Raw genomic sequence first — 11,567 nt, forward strand, 5'->3', positions numbered from 1 at the left:
CTCTTTCTCTTCTTGTCTTCATTGTGTCTATTATTTGTGTCTGAATACTCTTTGTGATTGAATCTACAATTTGAAATTGGAATCTAGATATGTATGTTATTTGGTTGCAAAGAAAACAATAGAAAACCCTAGCTTCAATTTAGAAAAGAAATTAGATTTGAATCGGGTCTGGGTTTGAATTGTATTGGAATCAAAGATTTGATTAGACAAGGGTTGGTATTTTAATGAAAAAATTCTAAGTTGAAATTTATGATCAAACCTATTTAGAGACCATTATTTTAAAAGAGAAATTCTTAATTTAAAAAGTTAGAAGACCCTTTTTATTTAGAACTATGTATATGTTCTCATTATATATATATATATATATATATATATATATATATATATATATATATATATATATATATATATATATATATATATATATGTTTATGATTGAAATACTATAATGCTTAAATTTTGCATATATATATATATATATATATATATATGTACATGTACACACACACACATATATATATATATATGTACATGTACATGTACATGTACATATATATATATATATATATATATGTGTGTGTGTGTGTGCGTGTGTGTGTGTATGTACATGTACATGCACATGTAGATATACACATATATATGTATATATGTATATATATACATGTACATGTATACATATATATATACATATATACATATATATATGTGTATATGTACATGTGCATGTACATGTACATATATATATGTACATATATATGTATATATACATATATACATATATATATATACATATACTTATACATATATATACATATATACATATATATATATATACATATATTATTTAAATACTAATCATTTATAATCGCGATTAAAAACGTGACGAATTTTTTTTTATTAAAAATGAATCGCATAGTTGCTGAGATCATTTTATATGATTTGATAGAAAATATATATAAATTTTGGTGAGGGCGGGCAGTCACACCCCACCCCCACCGGCGGTCACTGTCCATGACAGTGATACTGCTGACAGTCATTTAAGATTGCATGGTAGCCACTGCCGTGGTAGCCTCCCATATGGGAGTGCTATGTTTGTAGGCTACAGACTGTACTATATAGTACCATGCATTTTATATTATGTTTGATACATGTGCAATTCAATTTTTTATATATGAAGTTATTAAATATTATTTTATGTATATATATGTGTGTGTATAAATGTGTATATGTGTGTGTGTGTGTGTGTGTGTGTGTGTGTGTGTGTGTTTGTATAATATTAATTAAGTAATGAATTGGTGTAATTAAGTTAAATAAAAATGTTGTAATTGAAATATTGAAGTTGTCCAAATAATTTTGGAATTCTCACGAATGGAAAATTAAGAAAATTATATATTAATTTTAAAAGAACAATTTTTCTCAGAGATATGAATGTTTACTTGATACTCATGAAATGATTGAATGAACGATGAGTCTAATTTTAATATTGAACATTATAATTAAATAGTGAAATTATTAATGAGTTATTATTTATTAATAATTGTTAAGGTTAGCAATTATTAATGAATGATAAGTATAGCTAGTATAACTATTAATTAATTCAATTCAAACTGGAGTTAGTTAATAATTGAAGTATAGCAATAAGTCATAATTTTAAATTGGTTTAGACAATCTTAGGAGATATGAGACAAAGGGTTAAAATAATTAATAGATAAAGATATTGAGAGGTAGTTATCCTTATATCATTGGGAATATTAATGCATCGAATAATAGTTATGGAAGTTTCTCTAGATCGATTAATAATAGTTTTGAAGAGTTTATTATTTATTAATGTTTGTTGGGTCTAACAAACTATTAATAAATAATGGTTTAAATAGTTAACAATAAATTCGATTAGAGTTAATTTAGTGGAGATTATTTAATGATTAAAGTTTTGTAAAAGATATTGATTTTTGGATTTGGAGTATAGTTGATTTTTATTGAGTTGATATTATAACTATGATATTAATAATTAAGTTGTGCGATAGAGTCTTGTTTGAAATGATTATTGATAATACAAATTTGTCAAGGGAATGTTAGTATTCTTTGAAAGAAAGACGAATGTGGTCATTATAGAATTATTAATAAGATTTCAAATATATCTTGTTATTAAATATTAACAAGATATTATTATTGAATTATGAATATGAATATTTGTGTATTGGATTATGGCTAACTTTTAGTTATTAGCCAACTGATATTCATTAGGTTGATGGTATGGTTGTGTAATTATTAATTAAATCAATTAACTAGAGTTAATTGGATTTAATTAATAATTATGTTATGTAATAGAGATTTAATTGATATAAATATTTTAAACAAGATTGTAAAAAATATTGATATTGAAGTTGATAAGCCTTATTCTGATGACTTGAATAATGACCTTAGATGTTTTAATGGTGAGACTTAGTAATATTTAATTGAGAACTATTCGAATGTTAAAAGGTCATGGATTGTGTACCAATGTTAATTGATTGATTAAATTGATCATTTTAATAAAGTTATAATCTTCTTATTAGAAGACTTGTAATTGGCTCTCTTATAATTTAGATGAATAATGATCCTTGATTTATGTTAAAAGTTGAAGTAACATTAAGAAGAGTCATTCAATTTGTAACATTGATCTTAGCAAAATAAAGTGAATGATTTTATTAAGTGTCAAATGATTTAATATTTATCCTTTAGCTATTCTTAGAATATTATTTTAATGATGGAAAGAATAATGCTATCGAGGAATAAATGGGTTGACTTGTAGGTCAAATGATTAAACTTAGACACTTGAGGTATATTTACAAATAGAAAACTGGAAACCTCTACACTTTATTCAAGTATGTGATTTTATTAAACTAAAACATGTGTCTGCATTGTGTATTCTATATTCTTCTTGTTTTGGGTTTTTGGGTTGACTAGTGTTGACCAGTCTTAGGTTGTTACCAGAGGCTCGGGAGTTATGAGATGTGATGGCATGTTGATCTTAATCGGTCTCGATCTTTATAAACTGAACCATGGTTATGTGATGGTATGCTCTATGAGATGTTGTGTTTATTGATTTGTTAATTCTTTTTAGTCTTCATGTGTGAAGCTAAGATTCTTATGTATCTGAGACATTGGACTTAACCATTTTTGAGTCATTGATCAGTTATCCTTGGATTACTTTCCAGTCACCATGGTGGGACTGAAATGTTGATTTATTATGTCATGTTGTGATATGTTTTGACTCAACCATTTTGGAGTCTTTGATCAGTTTTGCTTTGAGATATTCTTTGGTTGCTTGTTGAGAACTAATGGATATAGTGATTCATATAGGATATTATATTTATGAGGTTTATTTTGAGGAGTTTTATGTATTCTTGGATGGGAGAACCATCTTATTATCAGGTTGCCTATTAAAGAACCAAGTTTGATCTTTATGAGTGTTGTGGTATGGGACACAACTGTGGATTTATGTGCTTAGGAGAGGTTGTCTAGGTACATGACTATGGGAGTGGCTTGCATAGGGGTCTGAGGCCCAAAGTGGTTAGTACCAGGGTAACCTAATGCAAGTTATGTAATAAGTGATAATCTAGTAATTAAAATTTATGGGGGGAAATATACTAAAAAGATAAGTTAGAGATATTTGATCCACCCATGCTTTGAGTGCTTGTATAGACTAAGGATGGGATGAGAGCCTCGTCTTCTTGAGAAGGCTTCTTGGTTTCCACATGTGCCATGTTGAGGGTCTGGGGTGTAATGAGAGACCAGTCCAGGGTAACTCAAGCTTTAGAGTAACCAGTCCAGGGTAACTCAAGAAGCTATGTGATGACACTCCCTAGTATGTAGCTTGAGTCTCCTCTATAGATTTTGTGTACCTTTGATGGTATACTTATTGTTGTGCCTATGGGATTAGATGTCAATTTTGTGTTGGAACCTTTGAGTTAGTATACTTTAAGGATTCCTGGACTTAAACAGTATTATGCTATGTAATTTTGGATAGCATGTTTGGGACTTGAGATTATCTCCTCAACACAGTGGGAGAGGACCATTTAGGTTCCACGTGATCGGGTGGTAGTGTTTATCCACTCTTATCATTTGAGATCCGTCCAAGACACCGTGGCTGGAACATTCTTGATTGGTATTTATCTTCATTCTATTCTTGGATCATTATGATAGGTAATATACCTTATGATGGATGTATTTACTCATATGTTTCTTATATTGATGGTTGCATATTTAGATGATGATATCTTATGCTTTACTTTGCATGTTAGATTACTTTCTACATATGATATAGTATATGTTAGGAGTGACATTCCTACTATGTTAATACTGATGATCTCTCTTGTGATTTGGAATGTTACACACGGAGGGATGGCTAGGATCCATAATGGTCTGATGATGCTATTAATAGTTGGGAGGAACCGTGCACTTAGTTAGTTATGTTTTTTGATATATGGTTATCTTTTATGATGGATGTTTATTCTTTCAAGCCTTTCATACCTTGTGACATGTACAGTGGATGATTGAGCAATCTAAAATGTAATTACAAAAAAGGACACTTGTAATATTGTTTAAGAACATTGGATGTAACATTGCTAAGGATATGATGTTAGATGAATAGTTAATTTAGATGTGATACAATGTTAAGGGATCTTTAAAGAATGTAACTGTTATGTATGTTATGTTTACTTTCATTTGAATTGTTGCTATTGCTTCCATTACTATGTATAAGTTGTGAATGGTTTATATTTCATGTTAAAAAAAAAATTGTTTGGTAAACTTAGTGATATTTTAGATTAATTCTTTGGATCCCTTGGTGGGGCATTACACTAGGGGTCATTCCCCTATTTGAAAGTCACTAAAATATAGTATTAGTAATGCATAAATAGAAGTAGAATTGAAGATCTATCAGTTGATGCAGCAAAGTAATGAAGATATTGCATATGAATCAGCACATAAGGTACACTGCTATACATTTGGTTTATGTTATCTTTGGTATGTGTTGTCAAAGAGGGAGATTTTACTGTCATATCTTTCTAAAATTTGCAAGAAAATGAGAGTTTGTGTAAGAGGGAGAGATTATTATGAAAGAGGGAGATTACTATATTTGAGGAGTTTTGTATAAGAGGGTGAAGTATTCTGTCAAAAAAGAATTTTTTTCAAATTTCATTCTGCTATGACATGTTGTGTTGCCATCAATGCCAAAGAGGGAGATTGTTGGATATAATTTTTCAATTGAGTGTTGTCTTTGATGTTACACAAATGTCATATCAGTCATCAGATAGAGTCTACCGAGCTCAGTTGGTCAGCAAGGTAAAAGATATTCTACTGAGTGCAGTTGGTTAGCAAAACAAAAGATAGAGTCTACAAAGCTTAGAAGGTTAGCAAAGAAGGTTTATAGTGTCTAGAGAGAATTCTCAAGCTTTACCTTGTGCAAAAATTGTTACCAAGATTTCAAGGTTAGCAAAGGAAATTTAATTCTTACTAAGTTAACTCAGCAGCCAAAGGATTTTGCAAATTTTGTAGTGTTAACCGAGTTGAGATGGTTAACTCAGGAAATTATTTCTAGAAACAGTGTTTACCAAGCAGGGTCAGCCAGTGACAGATATTATTATTTTGTGAAATAAAGTTTATTTGTTCAATATAATACATGTAGCTAACTAATGTATGATTTATTGGTAAATATAACTTGTGGATGAGCCGACTTGATGATCTAAATGGTATATATAAGAGGTCAAGTTGTGAATTCTAAGTTTAGAAATGAATTTGATGTGATATGAATGTGAAGAATGGCTAATTATTGTGGAAGCAAATTTTGAAGAAGGATCATAGATCATTGAGGAGGTCAAGGAGGATCTAATGATGCAGAATAGAGCTCTATATTCAAAAAATTTAGTATCATCCTATTAAGGTCAATTCATTCCTACTTTCTAATCATTGTGGCAATGATTTCAAATCTCTTAATAGAGTTGGTTTTTTTGGTCTGAATTTTTGTATGATAAAATTCCTCTGTCAAGGAATGGAAAATTTAGATTGTCTCCATTAATGGTGAGTAGGGTTCCTAGATAAGTCATATTTTTGTTATCCTTTGAAAATTTTTGTTAAAACCCCGTGTCCCATTCCATTTGAATTTTCCCTAGCACGAAAATTTTAAAAAATAGGAGGATAAGAAAATATTCTTTTCCCGCTCGTGTTGAGTTCATTGTTCAATCCTTGTGAAAGAAGTTTTACCCCATCATCGGATCCTTTTGAATCTACGATCATTGTTAACTCGCTATGGAAAAATGCTCTATTGTTACATATAGCGAGTTAGTGAGATTGATGACACATGTCTATGATACTAAAAAGTGAAATCTAGTGCTGAGAATTATGTTAACATGAGGTAAATTTTGGCACATGTTGTGTCCCAGGCTTGTCAGTTTTAAGAATAAATGCATGTGAAGAAAACTATGAATTTTTTTGCAATTCGCTAAGTTGCTATTGAAAAATCCATGCGACTTGTTGGTGGTGACATAGTGAATGCCTAGATTTTGCAAAAAGGAAGTGTTCTTTTAAAAGGTTGATATGACCCTAGAAGTTCCCATGCAGTATTATAAATGTACACGGACACCTTCTCTGATACCAGCATTAATTGGTAGGGTTTTCAATCAATGTCTATTTTGTTTTCTATCACCGAAACTAAGAATCGATCAAAGGTCGTTATATCACTAGATGGAATAACACCACTTTTGTAATAGCGACATAGTGAGGGCCCGATCATTGCAAAACATGGCATTCTTTTATAACTAGAAATGATTTTGAGGATCTCGAAGAAAATCTTATGCAAACTTTGCTTTTACTTCTGTGCAAGTTGAGTTTTATTCAAGCATCTATTTAGCAAGAGGTCACTATATCACTTGAAAAATATTTAATGTTTTGTCAGTAGTGATGTAGCGACCTACTTGGAAGACACAAATGCGGTGAGGCCAATAACATGTGATGTCATTAAAAGATTAAAAAAAGAGTATATGTGTGTGCCAGCATGTTTAGCCATCTTAGTGACAGTAGTATATGGACCCACTCCCCATGTATAAAGCACACAAAGAATTTTGATTGTTAGATCAAACCAAGATCAAAGGCCATTATTAATTCACTATGGAAAAATCCTTGAAAGTTAGGTATAGCGAGTTAGCGAGTGATGGCCCACCACTATTGTAGTAAATTGTTGTCCACAAGATCAAGTATGGATTGATGGTGCTCGTTAACTCGCTATGAAGAGATGTGCGATGAATAAGTATAGTAAGTTAACAAGCAAGGGACCCACCATTATTTTCTTGAAAGTCATTTCAAATATCTGCCATACGATCAAAGCAAGATCAATGGTTATCGCTAGCTCGCTATGGAAAGGTGATCGAAAGATAAGTATAGTGAGTTAGCGAGTTGATGACATGTGTCCTTGGTCATCCATGGGCCCAGTTTGAAGTGCTAGCTTTGAAGAAAAGATATAGATGGAGGCAATTTATTGGTTTGACTGCCAGCATGCTAAAAGGAACATTGAGTCAACCTAGTTTTCATTCCTTAATCATATGATTTCAAAGATCAACGACACAAGTTTAAATATTGAAGTTAGTGGCATTCTTCATATTAATGAGATATGAAAAGTTTCACGTATGAAAAGAAAAAATAGAGTGTAACTTATAAGATTTTCTTAGTTGCACCTTATGTGAATAAAGATTTGAAGTCTTTTCTGAATAGGATCATTTACTAAGAGGATTATGTAGATTTTTGCACAAGTGCCAAATAGCATACAAGACCTATAGATAAGAGATTTCCAAGTGTATATTTTACTATAGTCTTTGAAGTGTTGCAGTCTTGCATGGTATAGTAGAAATGGCTCCAAAGAATTCACTAACTCTTAGACTGTGGATAGTAGAGGGATTACTTGACAAGAGTAATTGGATCCCTAGTGTTTCTTCATCTCGAATTAGTTTAAGTTTGTTTGAAAGATGGTTTGTAGAGAGGAAGTTGTTTGTCTCGTATGTCAGTATGTGGAATTTCGATCGAGGAAGACTAGTATTCCCAGGTGTTTTTATGGGTTGTGATTGAGCTACTAAGGTAATGAGGAGAGCAAAGAGAAGACTTGATAAAATAAAAATCCCATCAGTAGTTACACCTTTCTCTATGGAAATTTTCAAGATGGCACACTTCAATGCCATGGTAGAAAAAGTATGTAGGACCCTGTGTAGAGTTTTTAGAGAAGGTGAAGAAGATTTTATACCCATGGGCTGCATGTGAATAGTCCCTCTAACTTTTTGTTAGTGCATGTCTTTTTGTGTCAGTAGGTGACAAATTTTGGTTGAAAGTTGGTTTTGGATGTAGATGCGGTTGGCTAAGAAAAAATTGCTCATTTTTTTATATTTCACAACCACATTGTTTCCATGCTCAAGTGTTGTTTCTTAAGGGTTAATCCCATTATCTTAAGGAGTTGTGTTAATAAGCAAAGAGTGGGAAGTAAGGGGTTTTCTCCCAATATTGTAATAATGGTAAAACCCATGGGTTCAAGTCAATTTGTAATCATCAGAATAGATTTTGTCAGGGACAAGCTTAGCAGTTACATATACAATAGAATCACAGTTGGAGCTAAATCAGAAAAAGGAGGTGATAGACAAAAGCCCACAAGAGAATATATGATTTGCATAACTTCATGTTAATGATTTTTCTTTTTTGGCAGATGTATGTATCTTTTTCTTGTAAGGGACACCTATCAGTCACATTTTCCCTTTGCTTGTTGCAACTCATGCCTATATAAGTGAGTTTTCAAGGCAATGTGAGGGTCTGAATTCTATTTTTCTAAGTGATATACTTAGTCTATTTTTGGTCCATTGTTTTGAGCAAAAAATTTGTGGTGTATTTTCTCTATCAAATCTTGAGAATACATGAATATAGAATGATCTATGTTTCTTTTTGAAGGTCATTCTAAGTTTTCTGTAAATTGTATACAATTTTCAAGGAAAATGAATACAAATTATGAGCTATCCCCATATCAATTCTTTCTAAACTTTTGTCTCCTTTTGATTACTTGGTTATCTTGATGGTGTATGAGTAAAGACTTGTGCAATTGAATGGAATTTAGTTAGGCTATATATATGTTCATCACTGCTATTAGTTCAATCGATTAAGTAAAAGCTTGGATGAATTTGATAAGGTTGTTGTAGTAGTGGAAAGGATTTTGAATGATGAATTCTAATAAGAATTGCTGATGAAATTTTTTGTAAGGCAACAAATTAGATCTAGAAATTTGTAGTGGACTCTAAACCCTAATAGATTAGGCACTAATCAAATTTGATCCAACTGAAAGAGAAATGTGTCATAAATGGTTGTCAAAAATGCAGAATTAAATCAATTTTACTTTTATTTCCTGTAGATCTTCAAAGTTGGCTAGTACTTGTTTGCATGGAATGTTTTAGTTTCAGTTAGCCACTACTGCTGAGAACACCTGTAGATCTATAGAAGAATTTTTGGCCATATCTATTTTATGGGATGTGTTTATCAAATTACCAAGAATTTTGTATGTATTTTAGGATTTGAGATGAGAATCAGAATGAAACTAAAATAATCCTCATACAGTTTTCCTAGTCTTGAATCATCCCTGGGTATACCCACCGTGGTTTTGTAGAGCCAAAAGAGTAGAAAACCACCCTTGGTTTTGTTAAAGATGGGTCCAAATGCTTTGCACATACAATAATTAATAATAATTGGTTGGTTTTTAGATTGTGTGAGTAATGTCATCTTGGTATTGAGCATTTTGTTGTTCAATAGTTTTTAGTTTGTCTTTTAAAAAACACCAACAGGTTTAACAACCATTTTTGTAAATCCTCTAACAAGGTGACAATTTAGTTGAATTGTTCTAAAGACCTCTAGCAAGGCCACTCTTAACAAGATGATTAAATTCTCCAATAGGGTCACATCTAATAGTGTGTATTGTAACCTCTCATAGGGTTGGCTCCTAATAGGGCTCAATTTAGAAGAGTGAAAATTGGTAGCTAGTTACTTGGTGGTTTTTCTCATATTGGGTTTTCACATTAAATCTGGTGTCTCTTGTGATTATGTTATTTAATTTTTCATACTTGCTAATAATTATGAATGCATAAAAATTAGTAACAAGTTAATCAACCAAGCTACAACATTTTCTGACATGATTACTGAGTGATCACAATAACTAGTTATTTAAGACATCTAAGAGATCAATATTTTTTTTGAAGTAACTGATTTGCCCCCCCTCTTAGTTACTTCATCTATAATTCCAACACCACTCTACAATATTTTTTGTTGGTATAACATGATATTTTTTATTAGCTTTCCATTTTTTTTGCAAAAGTTACAAATCCTGTACAATAGTAAGATAAAGTATAAGCTAACCGATATAATATAGAACTATAAGCTAACTAATTAGCTATGTGGCAATGCATATGAAGAGGCAAAAAAAGGATGTGGCAAAGCAATTGAGAGAAAAATATTCTTCTAGGTACTTCAAAAAGGAAGAGCTTGTTATTTTTTGTTACGAGTCTAGTCAATTGAAATCTGTTGTGTAACTCACTCATGTTGAATTTCTAGTGCAGACATGTGATGTGAGACCCCACAAGAATCCTTTGAGATCATTTGGAGAAGAACATATGGAAAGTTCTTTATAACATCTTCACTAGAAAACAAATAAATCCTCTTAGGTAATGAGTAGACCATATAACTAACCAAGTGTTTGAATTATGTTTTCAAGAAATGACTTGATCTTTTGTTCAATTTAATGGAGAATTTAGTTGTATTTTGTTCTATCCTTTTTCCTTGTTTTTTCTCTTGCTTATGAATAATATTTGTTTCCATTCTTTGCAATTTATTTATGAGTGTTTGTTTTATTTTGTAATATAATTTTCTTTGTTTATAGCATGCACGTCAATCCTTTTGTTTAGTTTTGATTTTCCATCTTTACTTGTTTTATGTATCTTTTTTGGCGTATCCTATGTTTGTGTGTTACATTGTTTTAGTAGAGTGAAGAGGATGTGGATAAAAGTAAGAGACAAAGCCACAATGCACACAATCTTCTTTTAGGCGATTCTTATTAATTCTTTTGAATTCTAGAATGAATTCTTTTCCATTTTTTCCAATATTGGCATAAACTCATTTGTTCTATTAATTATTCTATATTTGAACAAGACAAATAGACAATCCCTCAACAAGGATGTTGAAAATGATGCACTAACTATGGTACATGCATCCATATTTCACTATGAAATTGTATTATGATATTTGAGTGACTAAATTCTTGATATATTAATTTTTGCCACATGGATTCAATAAAAGGATATTTGACATTCATTTCTGTTGAATAGATAACATATAGGGGTATTGGAGTATTTGGAACTTCTACTTCTTTGCAGGTTATATAGTTTGTTGACCTTAAAGAGCATACAATTGCAATGACCTCGATCTCTGGTATGTTTGTACATGTTGTGCTCTACAATCTTTTTGGATGGTATATTCTGGTATTTTTATTTAGCTTTCAATTTTTTTATAGAAGCTGC

This window comes from Cupressus sempervirens, chromosome 4 (assembly GCF_028749045.1).
Source record: "Cupressus sempervirens isolate cs-2001-9-10 chromosome 4, ASM2874904v1, whole genome shotgun sequence".
Lineage (NCBI taxonomy): Eukaryota > Viridiplantae > Streptophyta > Pinopsida > Cupressales > Cupressaceae > Cupressus > Cupressus sempervirens.